This window comes from Rhinopithecus roxellana, chromosome 10, assembly GCF_007565055.1.
Source record: "Rhinopithecus roxellana isolate Shanxi Qingling chromosome 10, ASM756505v1, whole genome shotgun sequence".
Taxonomy (NCBI): domain Eukaryota; kingdom Metazoa; phylum Chordata; class Mammalia; order Primates; family Cercopithecidae; genus Rhinopithecus; species Rhinopithecus roxellana.
Genome location: NC_044558.1, coordinates 97,211,745 through 97,239,554, shown reverse-complemented (window position 1 = coordinate 97,239,554; position 27,810 = coordinate 97,211,745). Strand labels below are relative to the sequence as shown.

General features: G+C 42.9%; 1 protein-coding gene across 2 annotated transcripts in view; it reads right to left on the bottom strand.

The window, feature by feature from the left end:
* The window catches only part of CORO1C (coronin 1C), a 125,072-nt gene that overhangs the window by 70,402 nt on the left and 26,860 nt on the right, over positions 1 to 27,810 (bottom strand). Inside the window, exon 1 of one of the 2 annotated variants that reach the window (XM_010360536.2) lies at positions 15,543 to 15,697. The exons of the other annotated variant lie outside the window; for it this stretch is intronic. The gene's annotated coding sequence lies outside the window, so the exon portion shown is untranslated. Of the gene's footprint in view, positions 1 to 15,542; positions 15,698 to 27,810 lie in introns of those variants that run through there. 2 annotated transcript variants of the gene reach the window in all.

Sequence of the window (27,810 nt, the reverse complement as noted above, 5' to 3'; positions counted from 1 at the left end):
TAATGTGCAAGGATGACATGTTTACAATCCTCCACATCTCCCAATTTTCTGCTTATCACCAGCATCTTTATAAACACAACCACCTCTTTTGGTCCCTGGAGCTTTGAAAAAGCATTGCTGAAGAAACCTCCCTTGGGAAGACAAAGGCAGGCGCTACCTGCCCACCAGGGACACACTGCGGGACACGCTGCGGAACCACATAAAATCGCCTGAGGCAGCAGCCATCTCCCTAAAGTGCACCACAGGAGACCAGACTCAGAAGCTGAATTCTGTGTCTCTCTTCAAAGAGCAGAACACAACTCAAAGAGCCAAATTAATCCCAAGAGGTCTTAAACCAACTGCAGAACTTTTATAGACATGAGTGACCTAGCAATCTCACTTAAAAATTAATCCTCGAAGCCGGGTGGGGTGGCTCACGCCTGTAATCCCAGAACTTTGGGAGGCCGAGGCGGGCGGATCACAAGGTCAGGAGATCGAGACCATCCTGGTCAACACGGTGAAACCCCGTCTCTACTAAAAATGCAAAAATTAGCCAGGCGTGGTGGCACATGCCTATAATCCCAGCTACTCAGGAGGCTGAGGCAGGAGAATCGCTTGAACCTGGGAGTCGGAATTCGCAGTGAGCCAAGATCGCCACTGCACTCCAGCTTGGTGACAGAACGAGATTCTGCCTCAAAAAAAAAAAAAAATTAATCCTTGAATATGTTTCTAAACATTCTTTCTATATTGATGACCTACTTTTCTTATCAACAACTGGTAAAAAAACACACTGTATGACTGTTCAAACTTGTTAAGTCTGTTTTTCACTACTTAGTCATATGGAGTAGACAATAAAATTTTATTAATTCTTTGCCAATATTGTTATACCAGGAAATGAAATTACTGGATGCTCATATCTTAAAAAGGGATGGGGGATATTTTTATTAAAAACTTCATAAGGCTAGTCACAGGCAAAACTAGCAGTGTCAAAAAACAAAATAATCACCTTCACCTGAAGAATTTCAGCCTTCCCTTTTTAACCCATACCTTGGGCAAGCAGAGATTAAATGAATTAAATGAATATGTACTCCTGACAGTGTTTCAAAGGAACATCAAAGGAGAGTAGGAAAATCTCTGACTTGGATGTCAGACACAAATTTATCTTGACATAGTCACCGACCCAGCTAGATCATTTTGGTCCTCAGGTTGTTTGTTTCTTCATCTATAAAATGGAAGAACTAAAATGAATGATTTCTAGGGTCCTATCAGAGTCTACTGGGATACAGTCCACATCCCCCCAGTAAAAAAGACACAACTCACTGCAAACCAGTTAGTAAATTACTTACTAACATCCACAGGGTTATACATATTATACATATACTCAACTATGAATGTTGAATAGGTCCTTAATCCCAGTCATTCTTTTATTCAACAACTATTCACTGGGCTTTGACCTTGCACCTAGCACCATACTAGACATGAGAGACATAACTGTGAGCAAGCAGCCTGGCCCCTGCTCTCATGGAGCTTACAGTCCACTGCAGAAGACACACCACAATCAGATATTCATGCAAACATTAGCATGCTGCTGTGGCAAGTGCTGGAATGCAGAAGAACACAAGGTAACTGAGTCAATAATCAGGGGAACACAACCAGTCAGAGAAGCGACACTTAAGAAATCAAAGAACGAGAAGTCAACTGGGCAGTAAGAGAAGAAAAGTGAGTCCCAGCTGGGAGGAACAACAAAATATCAAGAGTCTGTATCAAAAGCAAGCACTTGTCAGAATCTGGACTACTTAGCCCGCAGGGACTGGAGCCCAGAGGCAAAGGGTAGAGGAGGCTGGAAGATCAGCAGAACCCAGATCACAGAGGGCTTTCTAGGCCATGTTAAGGATTTTATCTTTACTTGCAGTCTTGGGAGCCACAGAAAATTTTTTAAGTATGAGTATGTGACATAATTAGATTTGCATTTTAAAAGCTCACGTTGAATGAAGCTGGAGAATGGATCTGCAGGTGGGAGCATCTGAGAGTATTCAGGGAAGCTAGTTAGGAAGTCACTGCACTTGTCCAGGCCACAAGTCACAGTCCCAGCAGAAACAGAGATGATGGAGTCAAAAGACTTGAAGTCAACTGAATTTAAAACTGTTTTAGATATGAAGGGTGCATCAACAGTGATGCCTAATTTGACTCATGCAACCAAATGCTTGGGGTGCCTTCCCACCTTCTCTTTGGTGTGGAGAAAGACTTCGTAACTACCTCTTAGTAGTAGCTTCAAAGAGCCTTCTGTTGACAAGTAAAGTATCTGAAAAGAGTAAAACCATGGGAAAAATACTTTAAAATTTATTTTTTTAAATGTAATTACCTTTTCACATTAATAATTGGATCCATGGCTTTAAAATTACATACTTTTGCTCACAAAAGTGTGTGGAGCTTGAAGAAAAACATATTGAGTGTGCTATTTGAAAATGAAAACTAGGCCGGGCACAGTGGCTCACACCTGCAATCCCAGCACTTTGGGAAGCTGAGGCAGGTGGATCACCTGAGTTAAGGAGTTCAAGATCAGTCTGGCCAACATTGTGAAACCCCATCTGTATTAAAAATACAAAAATTAGGCTGGGCGCAGTGGCTCACGCCTGTAATCCCAGCCCTTTGGAAGGCCGAGGCCGGTGGATCACAAGGTCAGGAGATCAAGACCATCCTGGCTAACACTTTAAAACCCTGTCTCTACTAAAAATATAAAAAATTAGCCGGGCGTGGTGGTGGGTGCCTGTAGTCCCAGCTACTCGGGAGGCTGAGGCAGGAGAATCGCTTGAATCTGGGAGGCAGAGGTTGCAGTGAGCAGAGATTGTGCCACCGTACTCCAGCCTGGGCAACAAAGCGAGACTCCACCTCAAAAAACAAAAAAAAAAAAAAAAAAAAGAAAGAAAAGAAAAGAAAATGAAAACTAACACTGTTTAAAATAAAAATCTCCCTATGTTTCTGGAATTTTCAGACATCCTATAGAAATAGGAAAGCATAGTGCTTGCAATCTTACTACACCTTAGGAAAAATAATTTTGTCTGCCTGATCCCTTTTGTTAAAATTAAAAATACTTATCAGCATATGTATCTTCTAAAGGGGAGAAAAAAAAAACCAAAACACTCAATATCAGTATCTACAATAGAGTACAAGAAACTGTAAGAATTTAACTCACTGGAGACAATGTAGTTACTACCAAATAAATATTTTAGCACCATTCAATACCTTTAGAAGAAGGTCTCAGGCTCTTCAGGAAGAAAACTCCACACATTCAATTTCACCAATAAAATGAAAATATCTCTAGGGAAGTGAAGACAAACACAGCCCACTTTCAGAAGGAAACATTTGGGCTAAATATTCTAAGAGTGAATACTATCAGAAGCTTTTATCAGCCGTAGCTGGTAAAACTGCAGCCCTAACTCTCCCAAACCCATTTTCCTTCCAAAATGTATCAAGACTTGAAAATTATAATCTTTAATTCTCTATGTTAAATTAATTGGACATCATAATAGTAACCAAAGACAAATTATCTATTCCTCAAATGAAAGTAGGACAATAATTTTAAAATAATTTTAAGTAGAAGGCCAGCAAAAAGATCCAGGGGCTTCCTATCCCTAATACGTTTTTAAACAACTACATTTATGGTTTATGGTACTCTCTAAAAACTGCCAGAAATAACACACACACACACACACACACAAATGCAATTACAAAATAATTCATTTTTTGTGACCACTTATCGTGAATACAACATAAACAAAAGTCTACAGTTTTTCAAACTTTAATATGTATAAATGAACTCCTAAGCAACGAGATCATTTTAACAGTTGAAGTGGTGCACAATTCACCCTATCTTAACTTACTCGGTTCTTGTCAAATTCTCAAGTCAAATGAATTCTCAAATACATTAAATCCTTGGGGCTCCAGGAGTCACTCAAATGCCCTAGGGCCTGCCCTATGTTTTCTCTGGTGCTGGGCGGGGAACACCTAGGGGTCCACTACAGACAAACCTCCACCTTCACCTCCTCCTCCTCCTCCTCCTCCAGGGAGAACATAAGGCAATGACAATAGCGCATTAAAGGATGAGAAACTCAAGAAGAGAAAGATAGTGAAGGAAAACTGCTTTTTCAATGGCTACTTTAACTTTAAATCCCCTTGACAGGAATTATGGTTCTTCTCATAACTATCTTCATTCTTAAATGAAAGTATGCTTCCGTTGGGATGTTACTTTATTGACTCTAAAGTCAAACTTGCTAACCAGGCCGGGCACAGTGGCTCACGCCTATAATCCCAGCACTTTGGGAGGCTGAGGCGAGAGGATCACTTGAGCTCAGGAGTTGGAAACCAGCCTGAGGAACACAGTGAGACCCTATCTCTACAAAAATATTAAAACATTAGCCAGGCACAGTGGCGTATGCCTGTAATCCTAGCTACTCGAGAGGAGGATCACTTGAGCCTGGGAGGGCGAGGCTGCACTGAGCTTCAATCACACCACTGCACTCCAGCTTGGGTGACAGAGCAAGACCCTGTCTCAAACACTCATACAGACACATACACGCACACACAAACTTGCTAACCAGAGCTATAAAATACAGCCATAAGAAACCCATGCTGCCAATATTTTTAATTTATTCAAGAAATCAATTAAGTAAATTTTCAATGAGTACCAAAATGTTGTTATCCTGCGTTTTATCAGAATATATGCTTAAATAATCAAAACCCCAAAATTTGCTTTACAAATAAACCATGTTTCAATAAAGGAATGTGTATACATGTCTGTGTGTGTAAATTTACACATATAAACATCTTGCTAACATATTTATTTACAATGAAAATTATGAAGTTAGCTTACAATAACATAATAAGACTTTTTTTTTTTTTTTTTTTTTTTTTTGAGATGCAGTCTCGCTTTGTCACCCCGGCTGGACTGCCCAGGCTGGAGTGCAGTGGTGCAATCTCAGCTCACTGCAAGCTCCGTCTCCCAGGTTCACGCCATTTTCCTGCTTCAGCCTCCCGAGTAGCTGGGAACACAGGCACCCACCACCACGCCCAGCTAATTTCTTGTATTTTTAGTAGAGACAGGGTTTCACCATGTTAGCCAGTTTGGTCTCGACATCCTGACCTCAGGTGATCCACCCGCCTCGGTCTCCCAAAGTGCTGGGATTACAAGTATGAGCCACCATACCCGGCAAATATTTATAATTAGTAGTCCTAGGCTATAGAAAACATCTTTATTCCTTTCATCTTCTAGGAAAATGGAAAGACTGACAATATCACAAGTGTATCATGCAAAGTTGAAATTAAATTACTCAATTAACATTTATTGAGCGGCTACTATGCAGCAGGCAATATGCTAGGAAATGGAGGCACCAAAATGTGTAAGATATCCTCTATCTTTAAGGAACGTGGAATATAGCAGTATTATAAGGTGTTCACTTTCACAAACTAGAAAATAATTCTATACTCAATTTCTAGTCATTCAATCCAAATGTAATTAGTATTAGCATAGAAATCACTAACACTAGTGGTACCCACAAACTACACTTTCATCTACCTTTATAACTCCATAACCAAACCATAGTTACATTTTACTCTAACATATTGTATAAATGCATAACCTATTATCATCACTTTCCACAATCAGGGCCATCTCATCTACCCATCTTACACTACTCTTCCCTAATTACACCAGTTCTGAGTCAGCCCAGTACTATTAGGCACATCCTCAGGCAGGATCTCACTCCCAGTGGCCACAAACACTGACTCTCCAACGCCTGTCTCCTGAATTCCCACAGAGCTCACAGCCTACACTGCAGAATTCACCATCAAAGAGTCATGTGCTTGAGGGCTGAAGGAGGCTTGTAATGTATTTTTTAAACTCTTACATAATTTAAAAGTAAATCAAAACACTAAGCTTGCCATAACAGACTTTGTGAATATGAATTTTTAAAATGACACCAGAAAAATCAAGTCCCTAATATATTTTGCATAAAATGTTTGAATGAGAAGAGTTCTTTGAAACCAGGTAGTTCAAACCCTTCACAGAGGCACTAACAGAATGGAGAGGTCAATAATTTCCCACTGTTTGAGAAAAAAGTGGCTTTTTGGTAAGTTTATAAAAGAACAGAAAAATAGACATGAAATTTACAATCACTACCATGCCCTGATCAACTTCCCAAAGGTCACAGAAACCAAGCCACTTTGCCAAAACCTAAGACCCTTTCAAACTGTGAAGTTCCCAAACGGAAAAGGAAAAAAAAAGGTTCATAAGCATTTTGAAAAAAAAATTAGCAGAGTCACTGTTTTGGAGTAACAGGAAGAACCTTTCTAAAGCAGGCATGGTTTCTTCCTGATTCCAGGTATCAGGACTAGCCTCCTTACATGGGCTCTGCCTGACTTCACATGCCTCTGCTCAACTTTCCCCTTGAAACCTTGCTGCAATGACTGAACGCAAATATTCCAAAGAGACAATCTGTTTATCAGTAAGGAACCTCCTCTTTAAAAATATTAACATTGTACACCTCTAAAAGGGTTAAAGAACATGAGTGAAATGACACGAATAAAGCCTGTAGTCATCCCAACTCTGAATAACAGTGGTAGTCTAGTAGGGAAATGAATTTGAACCATGTGCTTTGCTACCATGATTTAAAGGAAGTGAGCTTAACCAGGGGAGTAGAAGCTTCAAATTAAGAGAGAGATGAAGGAGGATGAAGAACAAGGAGGGCCAGCACAGACCTGGAGGGCTGCAGTGGCATGAGGCCTCTGGACACCAACCACACAGCCTGCACAGGGAGGCTCTCAGGGCATGCGGCATGAGTCCTTTCTTCTCTTTCACATGACTACCAGCTCCCAAGATCCAGAATTCCACTATCACCACAAACAATTTCAAAAACTGTTGTGAATTCAACAGATTCCTTCAGTCTAGCCTGGGAACGTACCCACCACTTACAATGCTGAATCAAAACAATAGATAGAAACTACTAGTAGTAGATCTGAGTTACAAATAACTGAGTTAGACTCTGGAACACAACTCAAGTCTTGAGTTGGAGACCAAATATACACACTGCCTGCCTCCAAAACAGAAATTTCATCTGGGTTCTTGCTCATTCACTTTCAGAGAAATACACAGTTAATAACCATCCTTTGAAGGTATGATATGTTATTTGTTCCACTTGATAAAGTAATTCAGTCCACTGCACTCAAGACATTGTCATAATGCATAAAAAGATCAAACTAGCAGTCTTAGGGAGACTTCCAACTTACCTTTTCCTGCGGTAGCACTGTAAAGCAACAGTGGCCCACAGAAGAGAGAGCCTAAAGGACAGTTACTCTATTTCTAAAACAGACAACGTGCATCTTATTAAATAACACCCCCAAAGAACTGTGGCCAGTCATCATTGGCTTCAGCCTCTCTCTTGCTTGCCAAGGAAAACTAGGATGACAATGTTAAGCTAAAGATACTACTAACCACAAAATTAATTTACCATCTAGCTTCTAAAGGGACTAGTTTCCTAATAAATCCCTCTGCTTAACAGAGATGACAGCGCACGTTCACATGTGTTCCTCAGTCCCCACTCTAGCTGCATTTGAGTTTTTATATTAATAAATCAGTCAATTCTTTAAGTTCCTAAGAATGAAAGGAATTAGAATAATCTTTAACTAGGAAAGAATGCTTGACCATTACGAAAAGGAATTTAAGTATCTTTCCTGTGAAGTAAGCAAATAATGATTAAACATTTGTCGTAAGGAAGGGGAGCTTGTGAATTTTGTCACACACCCCTATGATGTCAAGAGTGGAAAATACACCCTGACGGCTTCAGTCTCCTAACACTTCCTTTCCCATGTGTGTCTACTATGGTCGCTCATGAAAAATCTACAGCTTTGTTCATCTAGAATGAAGGCCTCAGCAGTTATTGAGACATGGGGACACACACCCAGTTCACAATGGAGCAAGGAAGACTCTTACACCAAACCACCATGTGACCAGACTTGCAGTCTATCTTGGTTTCCCAAAGACAGAAGGACCACATTGTGAAACAATAATCAACTTTTGCTAATCCTAAGTGGTTTTCATTATGTCTGTTACAATCTATATATTAACAGTTCCAGTACTGGGCCTGTGTTGTTCCTATCTAAACTTGGTGTTTTCAAATACCGACGGCTCACTAATGCCAATTTTTCTGGCAAGATGCAATGCAAGGGCATTTTTGCAATAATAATCGGTCTTCCAAATACAAGACAAATCTTTAAAACCACTGCTTACTAGTGCTCAGATTATAAGATTGAGGAAATTTAAAAAGATCAATAAAATACTGTCAGGGAGCTTTACATTAAAAATAGGAATCAAGTTTACCAAAAGTTTATCCAAGAGATACCATGTATTTTCAAGTTTCCTAAAAATACATCTAAAAATCCTCCTAAAAACCTGGACCACACTTCATAGTTTAATACATGCACAACGTGAATATGTGGGAAAAAGCAACAACAACACAGGTATGAGCTACCAACTGTAGTGATTAACCGAAGAAAACCCTGCGAATAGGCTTGGTTTGCAGATCTGGCAAAAGACCATGGCGAAAGGTTAAGAGAATGGAACTGTTGCCCTGGGTCAAAGACTAAAAACGGAAAGCCATGTGAGGTTCACATTGTTAAATAAAAAATCCATACTATACTATAAACCCACATGACTAACTATAAAAATTAATTCATACTATACATGGAATGAGGTGGAGTTGGGGTAGGGGGAGAAAGGAAGGGGCAGTTAAGTTCCTGATCTTGGGCAAATCTGTCAAGCTCCTGCCAACAACGTCCACTCATCTGGAAAATGAGGAATAGACCAGCCCACAGTGCTTCCTGCTCTGGCTGTGATTCAGAGTCACCAGGGAACTCACGCCCAGGCAGCTGGATTCATAAAGGTCCACAGATGATCATCACAGGGCAGTCAAGAATGAGGACCTCTGTACCTGAGCAATAATCTCCCAAATTTCCCTAAAATAATATATCCTTTAAAAGATGGTGAGATACTGGTGCCAAATATAATCCATTATTCACAAATTTTAAAAAGGAAATGTAGATCACTGCCTGACCAAAGGGGAAAAAATATAACTGCCTTCCACATACAATGTATAGGCCTTCCTACTTCCATTTATATTTCAGTCTCTCTCACTCTGACCTTTGCATTATATTAATTACTCATTACTGCAGCAAATGGGAGGAACTGTGTTTTTGTTATTAATGTAAGATCTAAATGACAGGCCTAATTTAACATCCCATAAAACTACAGAGGCTCTTTTCCCACACAGAATGTTACACTTTATCACACCGTAACCAGAAGAGTAATTCAAGCACTGCAGTGCAATCTCCTTCAAATCCTAAAAAAAAAACCATCTTTTGCCAGGAACTTTCCTTAAAATGGACAGATAGACAGGCAGACAGATAGACTGAATACACAGACCTGAATAGAGAAGACTGTCTGAATAGACATTTCCAATTCAGACAGATGTAAAAACACTGAAGGTGTTTTTAAGACCGCCTTCCCATCCTAAAATTAGACATTTTCTGCCCTCTTCAGTGACTCAACTTTGATTCAAAGTCTAAAATCCTCAGGTAGGAGTGGGAATCCATACCCTTAATAGCTTAATGTCAGATGTAAAATGTATTAAACTTACTCTACTAGCTTCTCTGCAGTTCCATTCATTAACAAACATTTAAGAGTGAAGAGAGGGAACAGGAATGTATTCAGTACCTATTCTGTATTAGGGACTTCATACAATTTTCCTTGCTTAATCTTGCCAATGACCCTGCAAGGTAAACCTTTTACATCTCCACACTACAGAGGAGGAAAGCAAAGCTCAGGGAGGTGAGGGAACTGGCAAAGTCACAGCTAGCAAGAAGCAGAGCCAATAGTGAAGCCCAGCTCAATCTGGCCCTAAAGGCCTGCACCCTCACGGCCTCAGTTCCCCTAAATACAAAACTCTCTTAGAACGAGAACTACAGAAGGTACCCATAGCTCACTGTCCCTAATTAGACAAAAAAGTTGACATTTTTCTTTTTCTTCTGTACTTCCTTGCCACAATTCAAGCTTTAATGAACACAAAAAAAGAAAAGGTACCCTGAAATGGCCAACTGGTTTCTCCTAACTCTCAGAAAGGTGCTAAGTGAAATTTTTTTTTTTTTGAGACAGAATCTTGCTCTGTCACTCAGGCTGTAGTGCAACTCTGTCGCCCAGGCTAGAGTGCAATGGCGCAGTCTAGGCTCACTGCAGCCTCTGCCTCCCAGGTTTCAAGCGATTCTCCTGTCTCAGCCTCCTGAGTAGCTGGGACTACAGGTGCGTGCCACCACACCTGGCTAATTTTTGTATTTTCAGTAGAGACAGGTTAGCCATGTTGGCCAGGCTGGTCTCAAACCCGTGACCTCGTGATCTGTCCACCTCGGCCTCCCAAAGTGCTGGGATTACAGGCGTGAGCCACCGCGCCCAGCATGAAATATTTTTAATTAAAGTATTTTTAAAATGAACAGAAGAACATAAAATATAACTAAAGAACACTAATTTGAGTCAGACACCCCAAGAGAGGAGAGCATGAACGAAAGAATGAAGAGGCTGGACATGGTGTATCACGCCTATAATCCCAGCACTTTCAGAGGCTAAGGTAGGAGGCTTGCTTGACCCCAGGAGTTCAAGACCAGCCTGTGTAACATAGTGAGACCCCATCTCTACAAAACATTAAAAAAAAAAAAAAAAAAGAAGAAGAAGAAGAATGAAAAGAAAGTACACACCCTTAAAATCCAATTTACAACCATTCTCATGAGTGTGATAGGGGTAGTTCCAGTACTGACTGACCAAATACTATCAGGGTTGGCCTGTATGCATTTGGTGTGACTAAATCGTATTCGCTGGCCATCTACCCTACTGAGAAGACTGTGCGCCAGTCATTAATGTTCATCGGGGGAAAGAATCTGGACAAGAATGTTCTGCCCTTGGGGAAATGTTTTAAACACTCAGTTTTACATCTGAGCACTTTTTGGTAAGAGCTGGACTTGGATGCCAGAAAGGCAAAAGGGAGTTACCCCATTCATGTTATTTTAATATAGGCAATAAAGACATTCATGATAATCAGAGAAACCCACTGACCTCAGGATCTTTCCAGTTAACTTCAATAAATAATCATTCAGCAAATATCCAGTAGGCACTAATGACCAAGCTGTGAACAAGAGAATCTCAGTCTGCCTTCTGTGTGAATTGCTCTATTGCATTCTGCCTCGTATGGAAAGGCACCTTTCAGACTATAAGCTCAAATTCAGGTCCAGTTCTTTGTAGCAAACAGTCCTGATGAATGTACAATACACGAGGGCAGGGACGAATGTCTGCCTGTGAGATGAGGAAGTTTTCATGGAGGAAAAACCTCATGATCCATGTAGCAAAGGACAAGTGGCATTCTAGAAGTAGAAAGGGGATGAAGTAATAAGTTCATCACAAGATTTGAAAGCTGGGATGTTTCAGGGAGTGACACTGGAGATGAAGACATGGGAAAGGGAATAGTGAGACATAAAGCAGGCTGAAATCAGCGCCCACCTTACTCCACACCTCATTAAGAAGTCTGAACTTTATTCTGTGGGTAAAGGTGAGGTCGCCAGAGGATTTAAACAGGTGAATGGCATGTTCCCTGATGAATCCTTTTAGATCTATGGCATATCTTAAAATAAATTAATTCAAACCTTTCCCCAGTCCTTTCACATTATTGGGTTTAAATTTACATAACCAAAATATTGATGAGGGTGTGGTTTAAGGTCTAATTTCTAACTAGTAAGACTCCACTATGCATAAATTGGAAATCATAAAAATTTAAAATGTTTGTTTCTAAAAAGGGACACCATCAAGAAAATGAAAGACATGTCAGAATGCAAGAAAATTGTTGCAAATCATACAACTGATAAGGCACTTGAATCTAGAATACATGAACTGTTATAACACCAATAAAAAGACAACCCATTAAAAAAACGGGCATTTGAATAGACATTTCTCCAAAGATTACATATACAAATGCTCACCAATCACATGAAAAGACACTCAACATCATTAGCCATGAGCAAAACATAGATGGCTAGAATCAAAAAGTCAGAGAGTAACAAGTGTTGGCAAGAATGTGGAGAATTTAGAACCTTCATATACTCTTGGTGAATACTGTAAAATGGTGCAGCTGCTTTGGAGAATTCTGGCTGTTCCTCCAATAGTTAAATATAGAGTTACCATACAACCCATCGATTACATTCCTAGGTAAATACTCAGGAGAAATGAAAATATATGTTCACAGCATTATTTATAATAGCCAAAAAGGGAAAACACCCAAATGTTCATCAACTGATGAATGGATAAACAAAACATGGCATATTCATACAATGGAATATTATTTGACCATTAAAAAAAAGAATGAAGTACTATACAATACTACCACATACATAAACCTTGAAAATATGCTAAATAAGGGCAAGACACAAAAGACTACATATTGTGTGATTCCATTTACATGAAACGTCCAAAATAGGCAAATCCATAGAGAAAGTAGATTAGTGGTTGCCCAGGGCTGGGGAGGGAAGGAACTGGTGAGGGAGGACTTCTAAGGGGTATGGGGTTTCTTTTTGGGGGTGATGAAAATGTCCTAAAATTGATTGTGGTGACAGCTGCACAACTCTGTGAATATACCAAAAACCACAGAACTGTACACTTTAAATGGGTGAACTGTATGGTATGTCTCAATGAAGCTGTTATAAAATAAAAAAAGTTCCATTCTGCACTCTAGAAATACAAAGTGCTCAGAAAGGAGTACAGAATCTTGTTCACTCACTTTAAAGGATCTGAACTAGGGCAAAGAAAACCCAGAGAGATTCTATTACTTAACATTCTAGGTACTAGGTCATACTGAAATATGCATGAAGAATTCTATGTTTTAATACAGAAAAGGTATCTTAAGTTTAAAAAGGCATTCAAGTGTCAGAAAAGAGTTTTCATAATTCAAGGAGACGATAACAGAGAAGTCATAAATGGAAAACAAGCTTAAGAGGTTTTATCACATGGATTTGTACCTTGAAAATGCAAGCAGCTCTCAAATTTATTATTGCTCCACCCCTGGAAAAGAGGTCAAAGGTAAAACAGCCCAACTAATAGTATGTTTCTAAAGTACCAGTTTGTGACAAATCAACATGAGAAATTAATATTTTGCCATCATAAAGAAGAGACTCGTCGACATACCCACTTATATAACTAAGAATTGATATTTATCCTTTTGAACATTCCATCTCATAGGCATTAGAGTGACTCTCCTTCTCACGACTGGAGAGGATCCCAGAAGTGACAGTAAGTTAAACATAAAACTTTTATCAAAAAACCCAACAGTGTTTAAAAAAATGCTATTCACTGACACTGAATCTAATCCTAAACTATACATAAACAAACATAAATGTTGATTAGCACAATCTGCAGGCAAAGGAGCAAAGGATCACGAAAAATTCAATATTGTGTGCAGTGATGTTTCATCGGTATGTATCTATTAAAATTCATCAGGCTTTAATGTAACTTTCACAAATAATCAAAATAAATATGGACAAGATAGGTTCTGTATTTGTCAAAAATGTGTGTTCCTGATGTTTATACCAAATCTTTGTTCGATCCTCAGTACACATGACTACCCTCCACCACAATACACTGCACTTCAAGACCTAAGATACAACACAATTCTCAGTTTTATTTCACTTTTTTCCCTACTTATTTACGCGACTTCTCAGATCCAATGCTTGCTATTCATAGCCAAACATTATGACTGTGAAACATATCTCCAAACCAAAAATATTAGTTTCCTTAAATCATCTGAAATGTATAGAACCAAGTCCAAAATAGATTTTGCACATTTCTTCAGTTTTACAGGGAATGCAGAAGTGAATTAATATTAAACAGATATCTATTTGCCTTCACAACTGAACAGACGGTACAAAGCAACTGCTTATACTTAATCATGTTTCTGTCTATTCCAGCAGGCCCTGGTGTCAGGATAACGTTCTGCCAGATAAGGACAATGAGATGCATTATTATATAGAGTGACTAAGAGCCCTACAAGTACTGTTTTAGAATGTAATTCCAGGCAGAAAGGCTGCGGTAAGAGGGCCTAATATTTTCTGATAACTATTTCCAAGAGTAAATACATTCGCCACCCAGGACCAGTTTATTAAACGCACACTACATTCAATTCTTTTCAAATGTCTTATAGGAGGGGAAAGCCTTTGTATCTTACTATGCCGGGGGAAATGAACAACTTGCAATTTGCTTCGCACTCTGAATCCCACGTTTGCAACATTTAGAGCAAGCACTTCAGACACCACAAAACAAGGGCAGCCTACATTACGGCCAAATATAGGATGTGTTTCTAAACCGTGATGCAGTAAAGCCTACGATTCCTTTTCCAGCGTTCAAAATTCTTTGAACACTCCCAAAAAAGGATGGCAGGGCCAGCGCCTCCTTCCAAGAGGAAGCCCCTTTCTTCTCGGCTCTCACCGCAGCCTGCCACTTCCCCCACACATTCAAATCATTTGAGAGACGGAGAGCTGGGGAGCGTGCGCCGGTGGGGACAGGCGGGAGAGCTCGGTTTCTGTATTCCCACCCTCCAAGTCTGACCTCATCCTCAGTCATTTCGGCGCAGCGGGGCCCCACCTGCACCTCGCTCCTTTTTACTGCGTCCCTCGCCAGCTGCCCCGCTATTAGGGGAACACACCTCTGAATCACCCAGTTCACTAGGACGACAGCCTTCCTGCTTCGTTCCTCCCCTCCCAACCCCCAGCCAGTCCCAGCCCTCTGCTCCCTTGGCCAGGCTCAGCCTCTTCCCAAGCCGCCCCCACCCACATTACTCCAGCTCCAGCCCTGCTCCGCCCTGCCTGACCCCCAACCGAGATCTACAGGGCCCAGAGCTGGCCTCGCACCCGAAGCCAGGAAACCCGCAGGCCAGGCGGCCACCCTCGCCCCTCCCGACGCAGGGCCCAGCTCGCCCCGGCCCCACGTGAGCCCAGCCCCTGCCCGCCCCCACCCACTCGCTCCCTGGGGCGGCCCAAACCCAGTCCTCAGGCCTGGAGCCCCAGGGCTCTGCGCCTCACCCGGAGCAGCCCTTCCCTTCCAGCACCTCGCCCAAGCAGGCGATCCCTGACCCCTAAAAGCCTTCCCTGGGCAGCCGCGTCCCACCTCGGCCCGCGGCTCCGCACCCGGCCAGGAGCGTTCCGGACCTCGAAAGCCTCCTCCCCACAGGGACCCTGCTTCACGCTTCCCACGCCACCTGGTTCGGTCCCCAACTCCGTTTCCCCGAGCCGCCGGCAGCAGCCCCCAGCCTAATCCCTTGCACCCTAGCCCGTGAACCCGCGCCCCGCACGCCCACCCAGCCCTGTCCCCTCCACCCAGCCCTGCCCCTCGCCCCGCCGGCTCCTGTCAGCCCGCGCAGGCACATGCTCAGAGGACAGGTCCGCCCGCCCGACTCGCTCTCAGGCTGCCCCGTCGGGCGCGCGCCGCTCACCCGGGCCGAGGTGCCTCAGGCGCCGCCGCCGAAGTCCCTGCTGCAAAGCAGGGCGAAGTCTCCAACCGCTGCCGCCTCCCGCCTGGCACTGAGCGCTGTGCGGGGGAGGGGCGCGGGCAGCCGCCCCCGCCCCCGCCACCTCGTGTAGGCCCCGCCCCCGCACCGTGCGGGGCCCAACCAGGGCTGCCGGGCTGCGGTACGCCACGCCCATTTCCGGGAGGGGAAGCCCGCTTCCCACCCCACGTTCCACGCCTCGCTACGCCCCCTCTGGTCGTGCCGAGGGATGCAGACGGTGCCCAAGCGCACGCCCAGCTCTCCAGTCATCTGAGTGGCCAGAGGGCCACGCCCACAGGCGCCTCTAAGCCACGCCCACTACTCCTTAGACCCCGGAGCGGGGTTCTTAGAGCCCCGCTCACTGACCCGCTAGGCTCTGCAAGGCCACGTCCCCTAGCTCCTCAAAGGTTCCCCCAGAATCCCTTAATACAGGAACATTAGCTCCTCTGAGCCCCGCGCACTGCCTATATCCAAGTCCTTAAACCAGCCTTCTGGTTCCCTAAGCCCGGCTGCCCTCCCACTGCTTCAGAACTCGCCCAGCGGCCTCACAAAGCCCCGCCCCGTCTTCCAGAACCCCGCCCAAGGACTGCAACCCTATTCCTAGGATCTCAAGCCCCGCCCACTGCCCGATCTCAACGTTTAAACCTCAAGCCCCGCCCCGAATTCGCGAATCCACGCCTCTGGCCCCCGAGGCTCCGCCCTGGCTCCGTCACACCCTCTCACCACCTCCCCTGAGGACTGCCGAAGTTCCAGCCCTCCCTGAACCGTCCATTGTCACATTCCTAGTGCAGGGTGTCCGCCCCTGGTCTGGGCCACACCCACGTAACACCAAAGAGGGCCCGTGATTGACCCCATTTCGCAGGTGAGGGAATGGAAACTTCAGGGTTCCTCCCTTCCTTTCCCTGGCCGGAATCCCTTAATAACTCGGCGGCCCGGGCCTGAAAGTCGGAGCACGGGAATTTGAGCCTCAGCTCTGCTGCCGTCAGACTGTGTGACCTGGGATAGTTCTCTTACCTCTCTGGGCCTGAGTTCCCTAATCTTTAGCAAGAAGAAATTGTCCTGTTAATAGCCAAAATCCCTTTCTGAAATACTAAGCTCTGAAATACCGAGATTTGAGAAGACAGAGCCTGGGGAACCGAATTGACTGAGGGGTAGGGCTACTTGCTTCCCAAAGCAAGACGTCTTTGCCATTCACAGGGGTTTTTTTTATTTTAATCGTCGGCCTCAGAAACGTGTGTTATTTAAATCAAGCTCGACCTGAACTAAGACAGCTATCACAGCAAATTCTCTCTAAGGGTCAGTTTCTTTATCTGTAAAATGGGGATAATAACAGCCCCTCGCTCACAGGGTTCCATGAGATCATATTAGCAGCCATGATCATGGCATTACTTTTTGCCATTAAAAGGAATGGCAAAAACCGCGATTACGTTTGCACCAGGATAATAGTAATATGCTTAGAAGGGTTCCTGGCTTGTGATAAATAAACCCTCGACAGTCCCTGTTGCTGCTACTGCTGGGACTCAAGAAAATGAAAGGATGGGTTTTATTTTGCCTTCAAGCAGCCACTCCTAATAAGAGGAATTCAGCACCCTTCCTGCAGCAAGATTTGCCACTCACTTTATTTAAATGAGATAAACGTGATAAAACACCTACTGCAGTGCCTGCCATATGGTGAGGCTCAAAAACAATTCACTTGTTTTTGTTTGTTTGAGACAGACTCTTGCTCTGTCGCTCAGGCTGGAGTGCAGTGGGGCGGTCCACGGCTCACTGCAGCATGGACCCGGGCTCAACCTCCCACGTAGCTGAGACTACAGGCACGTGCCACCATGCCCAGTTAAATTTTTAACATTTTTTTGTAGAGATGAGGTCCTGCTGTGTTGCCCAGGCTGGCCTCAAACTCCTGAGCTCAAGAGATCCTCCCACCTCGGCCTCCCAAAGTGTTGGGATTACAGGCCTGAGCCACTGCGCCCACAATTCAATAGTTTTGAACAATAAAAGTTGATTTTTTAAAATTCACTAGTTAATAAATTAAACAGGGGCATTGATAGCAGTGAGTTCTAAGTGCTTTGGGGAAAATGAACATTGGTAAAGTGCTTTGAGTTCTAACTGGAAACCACCGAGTAAGCTGGCTTATTCTTTGGAAAGAGATTATTGCTAACATTTATCCATCACTTACACATGCTAGGCCCTATCTGAGTGCTTTACATGCAGAATCTTCTGAAATTGCTCAACAATCCTATGGCCACAGAAATAATTCTATTTTTTTTTCTTTTTGAGACGGGGTCTCACTCTTTTGCCCAGGCTGAAAGCGGTGGCTCCATCTGGTTCACTGCAGCCCCAAACTACCAGGCTCAAGCAATCCTTCCACCTCAGCCTCCCAAGTAGCTAAAACTACAGGTGCACACCACCTTGCTCACTAATATTTTTACTTTTTGTACAGATGGGGTCTTGTTTTGTTTCCCAGGCTAGTCTTAAATTCCTAGGCTCAAGATATCCTCCCACTTTGGCCTCCCAAAGTGTTGGAATTACAAGCGTGAGCCACCACACCCAACCCAGAAGGGATTTCTAATCCCCACCCATAAAGGTGAAGAAGCTGAGACTCAGAGAAGTTAAATTCCTTGTCCAAGTCACATGGCTTGAAGCACGTAGAACCCACATCCATCTAAATGCAGAGCCTGCACTCTTAGCCAGTTAGTCATTACACTAAACTGCCTCTGTGGCAGCAGGACAGAACAGAAAAACCATGGACTTTGGATTCTGGCCGGTTTAGGTTTAAATTCAGGTTCCACCTGTTACTCATTGTGTGACGTTCAGCAAGTCACTTCCCCTCTCTGAGCGTATTCTCCTTGCCTATATATCACCGGGATCATGTAAATGCTTCAGGAAGTGGTTTTGAATATTCAGGAGTTTAGATTTAATGAATTAGGACATGGCACAGCACACAACACAGTGCCCAGCACAAAGCAGGTGTTTTAAAACATGTTGACGTTTAAAAATCACAGGGTTCCAGCCAGGAGTAGCGGCTCACACCTGTAATCCCAGCACTTGGGAGGCTGAGGCAGGCAGATTGCTTGAGGTCAGGAGTTTGAGACCAGCCTGACCAACATGATGAAACCCCGTCTCTACTAAAAATACAAAAATTAGCCAGGCATGGTGGCACACGCCTGTAATCCCAACTATTCAGGAGGCTGAGACGGGAGAATTGCTTGAACTCGAGTTTGGAGGTGGAGGTTGCAGTGAGCCTAGATAGCCACTGCACTCCAGCCTGGGCGAGAATAGGACTCTGAAAAAAAAAAAAAAAAGGAAGTAAATAAAAATAAAAATAAAAAAATATTGGGGTTCCATGAGATCATAGATAAATGATGAAATTAGAAGTGATGGGCTGGGCACAGTGGCTCACGCCTGTAATCCCAGCACTTTGGGAGGCCGAGGCGGGCGGATCACGAGGTCAGGAGATAGAGACCATCCTGGCTAACACGGTGAAACCCTGTCTCTACTAAAAATACAAAAAATTTAGCCGAGCATGGTGGCGGGCGCCTGTGGTCCCAGCTACTCGGGAGGCTGAGGCAGGAGAATGGTGTGAACCCGGGAGGCGGAGCTTGCAGTGAGCTGAGATCTGGCCACTGCACTCCAGTTTGGGCGACTGAGCGAGACTCCGCCTCAAAAAAAAAAAAAAAACCCCATCATCTCATTGTTCTTGAACCTACAGCAATTGCTTTGTGGGCCTGAAAGAAACTGTGGCTCTGTCCAAGCTGGCTCTAAAGGGAGGGATCCAGGTCCAGGTGAGATGCTGGATTTAAGAGTTTTTTCCTGCTCTCAAAAGCTGGTGATTTCTAAAGTGGCCTAAGACAGGTGCTAGATGGAGAGGAATTTAATGATCAGGAAAAATAAGAATGATTCCAGACCCCACATGATATAGAGGCCAGCTCATGTATGAAGAGGAAAGAATTGTGGGCCCAGCATCCAGAGGCTCCTTAGCAAATCGTTTTTCTATTTTTTCTGATACCAAATGGGGACATTTGTTTTAGGTTGCTAGGGCAACCTAGAAGCTCAGTGAATTACCCTGTGGAAGCATTAACAAATAATAATATTATTAAATAAATGAGACTGGAAGTCCCTAGAGTAATCTCAGTAGACAAGACTCCTAATTGAGTGATAGAAGACAACAAAACTTGAAAAGCACTAAAATTCACTCAACATTGATAAATCTTCATTCCAACTACTTTGGATACTTCTTTCTGCAAAATAGAAACCGGAAAAGTACTGAATGATTAACCAGCTACAGACAAATGCCTTTTTTTAAATTAAAATTTAAATTTTGAGATAATTGCAGATTTACATACAAGTGTAAGAAAAAATACAAAGAGGCCGGGAGTGGTGGCATGTGCCTGTAATGCCAGCTACTTGGGAGGCTGAGGCACAAGAATCATTTCAACCCAGGAAGTAGAGGTTGCAGTGAGCCAAGACGATGACACTGCATTCCAGCCTGGGTGACACAGCGAGACTCTGTCTCATTAAAAAAAAAAGAGAGAGCGATCATGTGTGGGCCAGGTACAGTGGCTCACGCCTGTTATCCTAGCAGTTTGGGAGGCCAAGGCAAGTGGATCGCTTGAGCTCAGAAGTTTGAGACCACTCTGGGCAACATAGTGAAACCTCATCTCTACAAAGAATTTAGTGAAAAATAACCAAAAAAAAAAAAAAAAAGAGAGAGAGAGAGAGAGATCACATGTACCTGTGAGACAGTTTCCCCTAGCGGTAACATCTTGCAAAACTATCGTACATTGTAACCTGGATATTGACATTGATAAAGCCAAGATAGAAAATATTTCCATCACCACAAGGATACCTCATGTTGCCCTTTGATAGCCACACCCACTTCCACCTTCCATTCATCCCCTCCTTAAGCCCTGGCAACCACTCATCTGTTTTACATTTCTATAATTTTGTCATTTCTAGAATGTCATGTAAGTGGAATCATATAGTATGTAACCTGTGGGAATTGACTCTTCACTCTGCATAAATCTCTGGAGATGCATCCAGGTCGTTGCATGTGTGAGTAGTTTGTTCCTTTATTGCTGAGTAGTATTCCATGGTACAGAGGCAACACGGTTTAAATATTCACCCATTGAAGGACATATTGTTTGACCTGTTCACCCATTGAAGGACACAGGTTGGAGCTATTATGAATAAAGCTGGTATAAATGTTATAGACATTCATGTACAGCTTTTTGCATGAACATACGTCTTCATTTCTCTGTGAAAAATTCCCAGGAGTCCAATTGCTGTGTTATATGGTAGTCGTATGTTCAGTATTTTAAGAAACTGTCAAACTGTTCCCCAGAATGGTTGACCCATTTTACATCCCCACCCACCAGCAATCTATGAGGGATCCAGTTTCTTTGCATCTTTGTCAGCGTTTGGTGTTGCCACTATTTTTTACTTTAGCCATTCTGATAGGTATAGAGTAATACCTCATTGTGGTTTTAATTTGCATTTTCCTGTTGGCTAATAATGTTCGAAATCTTTTCATGTTCTTATTTGCTATTTATTTATTTATTTTTAAAATATTATTATTATTATTATTATTATTATTATTGAGACAGAGTCTTGCTCTGTCACCCAGGCTGGAGTGCAGTGATGTAATCTCAGCTCACTGCAATCTCTGCCTCTCAGGTTCAAGTGATTCTCCTGCCTCAGCCTCCCGAGTAGCTGAGATTACAAGCACCCGCCATCATGCCCAGCTAATTTTTGTATTTTTAGTAGAGATGGGGTTTTACCATGTTGGCCAGGCTAGTCTTGAACTTCTAACCTCAAGCAATACACCTGCCTTCGCCTCCCAAAGTGCTGACATTACAGGTGTGAGCCACCGTACCTGGCTCTTATTTGCTATTTAAATGTCTCTTCATTTCTTTCTAATTTTCTTTTCTTTTCTTCCTTTTTTTTTTTTTTTGACAGGATCTCACTCTATCACCCAGGCTAAAGTATAGTGGCCTGATCATAGCTCACTGCAGCCTTGAACTCCTGGGCTCAAGTGATCCTTCTGCCTCAGCTTCCCCAGTAGCTGGGACTACAGGCACACACCACCACATCGGTTAATTTTTAAATTATATTTTGTAGAGACAGGGGTCTCATTATGTTGCCAAGGCTGATCTCAAACTCCGGGCTAAGCAATCCTCCTGCCTTGGCCTTCCAAAGTGCTGGGATTACAGGCATGAGCCATTGCATCCCACCAATAGCACTATATTTTTTATTACAATGTCCATGAGTTCATGAGTAGTATATTGGAATACAACTAGTTTTTCTATGTTTACCTTATATCCCGGGGCCTTGTTGAACTCACCTATTAGTTCTACAAAGTGTTTTATAGATTCCTTGGGATTTCCTATAGAAACAATCATGTCACCTGAAAATAGAAATGATTTTAATTTTTTAGGCCGGGCGCGGTGGCTCAAGCCTGTAATCCCAGCACTTTGGGAGGCCGAGACGGGCGGATCACGAGGTCAGGAGATCGAGACCATCCTGGCTAACACGGTGAAACCCCGTCTCTACTAAAAACTACAAAAAACTAGCCGGGCGACGTGGCGGCACCTGTAGTCCCAGCTACCCGGGAGGCTGAGACAGGAGAATGGCGTGAACCTGGGAGGCGGAGCTTGCAGTGAGCTGAGATCCGGCCACAGCACTCCAGCCTGGGTGACAGAGCGAGACTCCGTCTCAAAAAAAAAAAAAAAATGATTTTAATTTTTTTCTTTCCAATCTGCATGTCGCTTGTGCCCGTTTCTTGCCTTATTGCACTGGCTAGCACCTCCAGCACTGTGCTGAATAAGGAGTGAAAGCAAATGTCTGTGCCTTGTTCTTGACTTTTGGCAGGAAGCATTCAGTCTTTCATCATTAAGCATAATATTAGCTGCAGATTTTGTGTGTGTGTATGTAGATGCTCTTTATCAAATTGAGGAAGTTGGCTGGTCCGAAAGTAGTAAGTTATCTCAATGGATTTTTTACAGTCAGTTACAGATCAAACCCCATGTACTACTCTTCCCCTCTCCCACTACTTCTCACTACTGCACTTGATTATTCTTTTTTTTTTTTTTTTTTTTTTTTTTTTTTTTTTTTTTTTGAGACGGAGTCTGGCTCTGTCGCCCAGGCTGGAGTGCGGTGGCCGGATCTCAGCTCACTGCAAGCTCCGCCTCCCAGGTTCACGCCATCCGCCTGCCAGGTTCACGCCATCCGCCTGCCAGGTTCACGCCATCCGCCTGCCAGGTTCACGCCATTCTCCTGCCTCCGCCTCCCAAGTAGCTGGGACTACAGGCGCCCGCCTCGTCGCCTGGCTAGTTTTTTGTATTCTTTAGTAGAGACGGGGTTTCACCGTATTAGCCAGGATGGTCTCGATCTCCTGACCTCGTGATCCGCCCGTCTCGGCCTCCCAAAGTGCTGGGATTACAGGCTTGAGCCACCGCGCCCGGCCGATTATTCTTAAAAAAAAAAAAAAAAAAAAAAAAAAAATCAAGGAAGTTCCCCTTCATTCCTATTTTGAAGAGATTTTTTAATCATGAAGACCTGTACTACACTGAATGATATATGATTTTTCGTCTTTAGCCTGCTAATATGGTGCATTACATTGATTTTTGAATACCAAGCCAGCCTTGCATCCCTGGAATAAATCCCACTTGGTAAAGGTAGACAATTCTTTTTACAGATTGCTGAATTCTGTTTGCTAATTTATTGTTAAGCATTTTTGTTTCTTTTTTTTCTTTTCTTTTCAGACAAGGTCTCACTCTGTTGCCCGTGCTGGTGTGCAGTGGCACAATTTCGGCTCACTGCAGCCTAGACCTCCCAGGCTCAGGTGATCCACCCACCTCAGCCCCCTGGGAAGCTGTAACTACAGGCATGCCACCACACTCGGTTAATTTTTGTATCTTTTGTAGAAATGGGTTTTTGCCGTGTTGCCCAAGTTGGTCTCCAACTCCTGGGCTCAAGTGATCATCCCACTTCAGTATCCCAAAGTACCAGAATTACAGGCATAAGCCACCATGCTCGACTGCATTTTTGTTTCTATACCCATGTGAGATATCAATCTGTAGTTCTACCTTTTTTTTTTTCTTTTTTGAGATGGAGTCTTGCTCTGTCTCCTAGGCTGAAGTACAGTGGTGTCATTTCAGCTCACTGCAACCTCCACCTCCCGGGTTCAAGCAATTCTCCTGCCTCAGCCTCCTGAGTAGCTGGGATTATAGGCATGTGCCACCACACCCGGCTAATTTTTCTGGGGTTTTTTGTTTGTTTGTTTGAGACAGTCTTGCTCTGTCGCCCAGGCTGGAGTGCAGCGGTGCAATCTCGGCTCACTGTAAGCTCCGCCTCCCAGGTTCAGGCCATTCTCCTTCCTCAGCCTGCCGAGTAGCTGGGACTACAGGTGCCTGCCACCACGCCCGGCTAATTTTTGTATTTTCCGAGGTTTCACCATATTGGCCAGACTGGTCTCAAACTCCTGACCTTGTGACCTCAGCCTCCCAAAGTGCTGGGATTACAGGCATCAGCCACCGCGCCCGGCCCAGTAGTTCCACCTTTTTGTAAAACTCTGGTTTTAACATCAGAGTTAACACTTGCTTAGTAAAATGAGTTGGAATATGTTTCCTTCTCTTCTATTTTCTGGAAGAGATTTTGTAGGTAAGTGTTAATTCTTCAAATGTTTGGTAAACTTCTCTAGGGAAACCATTTCAACCTAGAGATTCCTCTTTGGGGATCTGTTACATTACAAATTCAATTTCCTTAATAGTTACAGGGCTAAACTGTCTATTCCATAGTGGGTGAATTATGGTAGTTTTTGTTTTTGAAGGAATTGGTCTATTTCGCTCAAGTTATCAAGTTTGATGTCTGCAGTAATAGCAGTGATAGTCCTTCTTTCACTCCTGATACTGAAAATTTGTGTCTTTTTTTTTTTTTTTTTTTTTTTTTTTTTTTTGAGCCAGAGTCTCACTCTGTAACCCAGGCTGGAATGCAGTGGCGCAATCTTGGCTCACTGCAACCTCTGCCTCCCAGGTTCAAATAATTCTCCTGCCTCAACCTCCCAAGTAGCTGGGATTATAGGCTTGCTGCACCAGCACGCCCAGCTAATTTTTGTATTTTTAGTAGAGATGGGGTTTCACCATGTTGGTCAGGCTGGTCTTGAACTCCTAACTTCAAGTGATCCACCCTCCTCAGCCTCCCAAAGTCCTGAGATTACAGGTGTGAGCCACCATGCCTGGCCAGATGTAGAACTTTTTAAACATATGTATGTAGTGCTATGAAGTCCCCTCTCAGCCCTTGTTTACCTGTGTGCCACAAATTTTGATATGTTATATTGTCACTTTCATTCAGTTTAATGTGTTTCTTAATTTCCTTTGCAACTTTCTCTTTGAGACCTGGGTTATTTATAAGCGTGTTGTTTAGTTTGCAAGTGTTTGGAGATTATCTGTTATCTTTCTGTTCTTGGTTTCTAATTTGATTCCTTTGTGATTGAAGAATACACTGTGTATGATTTTAATTCTTTTACATTTGTTAACATTTGTTTATGGTCTAGGATATGGTCTATCATGGTATACGTTCTATGGGCATCTGAAAATACTGTGTATTCTGCTGCTGTTTAGGGGAATGTCCTATATATGTTGATCAGATCCCATTGGTTGATGATGTTGAGTTCTTCTATATTCTTGCTGATTTTCTGTCAAGTTGTTCTATCAGTTATTGAGAGAAGAGTATTGAAATCTTAAACTATAGGGCCAGGCGTGATGGCGCACACCTGTAATACCAGCACTTTTGGAGGCCGAAGTGGGTAGATCACTTGAGGTCAGGAGTTCGAGACCAGCCTGGCCAACATGATAAAATTAGCCAGGCGTGGTGGCAGGCACCTGTAATCTCAGCAACTCGGGAGGCTGAGGGAGGATACTTGCTTGAATCCAGGAGATGGTGGTTGCAGTGAGCTGAGATCCAGCCTGGGTGACAAAGTAAGGCCGTGTCTTAAAAAAAAAGAAAGAAAGAAAGAAAGAAAAACTACAGTGACGAATCTGTCGGATCTGTCTATTTCTCTTTTTTAATTCTATTAGTTTTTGCCTCACATGTTCTGCAGCTCTGTTGTTTAGTGCATACATGTTTAGAATTGTTAGGACTACTTGGTGGGTGGCCCTTTTGTCATTACACGATATCATTCTCTCTCTCTCAGTTTTCTTTGCTCTGAAGTATACTTTATCTAATACTAACATATATTTTTTTCCCATTCTTTTACTTTCTTTCTTTTTTTTTTTTTTTTTTTTTTTTTTTGAGAAGGAGTCTTGCTCTGTCACCAGTCTGGAGTACAGTGGTGCGATCTCGGCTCACTGCAGCCTCCGCCTCCTGGGTTCAAGCAATTCTCCTGCCTCAGCCTCCCAAGTAGCTGGGACAACAGGCACATGCCACCACGCCCAGCTAATGTTGGTATTTTTAGTACAGACGGGGTTTCACCATGTTGGCCAGGATGGTCTCCATCTCTTGACCTCGTGATCCACCCACCTCGACCTCCCAAAGTGCTGGGATTACAGGCGTGAGCCACTGCACTAGGCCACCACCCTTTTACTTTCAACCCACTTGTATATTTGAAGTGAGTTTCCTGTGGACAACATATAGTTGGTTCATGCTTTTTCAATCTACTCTGCCAAGTTCTGTCTTTTTTTTTTTGTTTTTTTTGACAGAGTCTTATTCTGTTGCCCAGGCTGAGTGCAATGGCATGATCTCTGCTCATTGCAACCTCTGCCTCCCACGTTGAAGCAATTCTCCTGCCTCAGCCTCCACACGCCACCACAGGCACGGCACATGCCATCACAATCGGCTAATTTTTGTATTTTTAGTTAAGACGGGTTTTGTGATGTTGGCCAGGCTGGTCTCAAACTCCTGACCTCAGGTGATCCACCCACCTCGGCCTCCCAAAGTGCTGGGATTACAGGCGTGAGCCACCACACCCAGCAATAAGTTCTGTCTTTAATTAGTGTGTTTAGACCCTTTACATTTAAGGTAATTATTGATATATTAGAGCTTAAGTCTGCTGTTTTATTTTGTGCTTGTGCTTGTTCTCTCTATTTTTCATTTCTCTGTTTCCTTTTTAATGCCTTCCTGAGGGATTTTTAGAGTTTCTTTTGATCTATCTATAGTGTTTTTGAGTGTATCTCTTTGTATAGCACTTTTAGGAGTTGTTCTAGGTACCATATTATAGATGGATGGATAGATAGAGAGATATATAGGTACCATATTATAGATGGATGGATAGATATATATATAGGTAGATATCCACAAAAAATAGAAGATACAAGAAAGAACCAAATGGAAGTTTTAGAACTGAAAAATATAGTAACAATCTAAAGAATCCAATGGGTAGACTCAATAACAGAGTAGAGGGGGCAGAGGAAAAAATCAATGAACTTGAAGACAACTATAGGAATTACCCAATCTGAAAACAATAGAGAGAAAATAGACTTTGGTCTCCAAAAAAAAGATAAAATAGACTTCATGTAGGTCTATGAAGTCCTTTCTCACCCCTTGTTTAGCTGTATGACACAAATTTTGATATGTTGTATTATCACTTTCATTCAGTTTAATGTTTTCTTTTTTTTAATTTCCTTTGAAACTTTCTCTTTGAGACATGGGTTATTTATAAGGGTGTTGTTTAGTTTCCAAGCGTTTGGAGATTATTCTGTTATCTTTCAAAAAACTATACAGAACCTCAGGGACCTTGGGACTATAACAAAAGACTTAGCATTCATGACATCAGAATTTCAGAAGGACAGGAGAAAGAGGGTGGGGCTGAAAAAGTACTTGAAGAAATAATGGCCAAACACTTTCCGAATTTGGAATAAAGATTCCAAAAATCTACAGAAGCTAAACAAAACTCAAACAGGATAAACCCACGGAAGCTCATGCCAACACACATCATAATCAAACTTCTGAAAACTAAAGACAAAGAAAAAAATCTTGAAAGTAGCGAGAGAGCAACTATACCCTACCTAAAGTAGAAAATCAATTTGAATGACAGTAGGTGTCTTATCAGAAACCAAGGATCTCAGAAGACAGTGGCACTGCTTCTTTTCTGTTTTCTTTTTTTTTTTTTTTAAGATAGAGTCTTGCTCTGTCTCCCAAGCTGGAATGCAGTGACATGATCATAGCTCACTGCAACCTTGACTTCCTGGGTTCAAGTAATCCTTCTGCCTTAGTCTCCCAA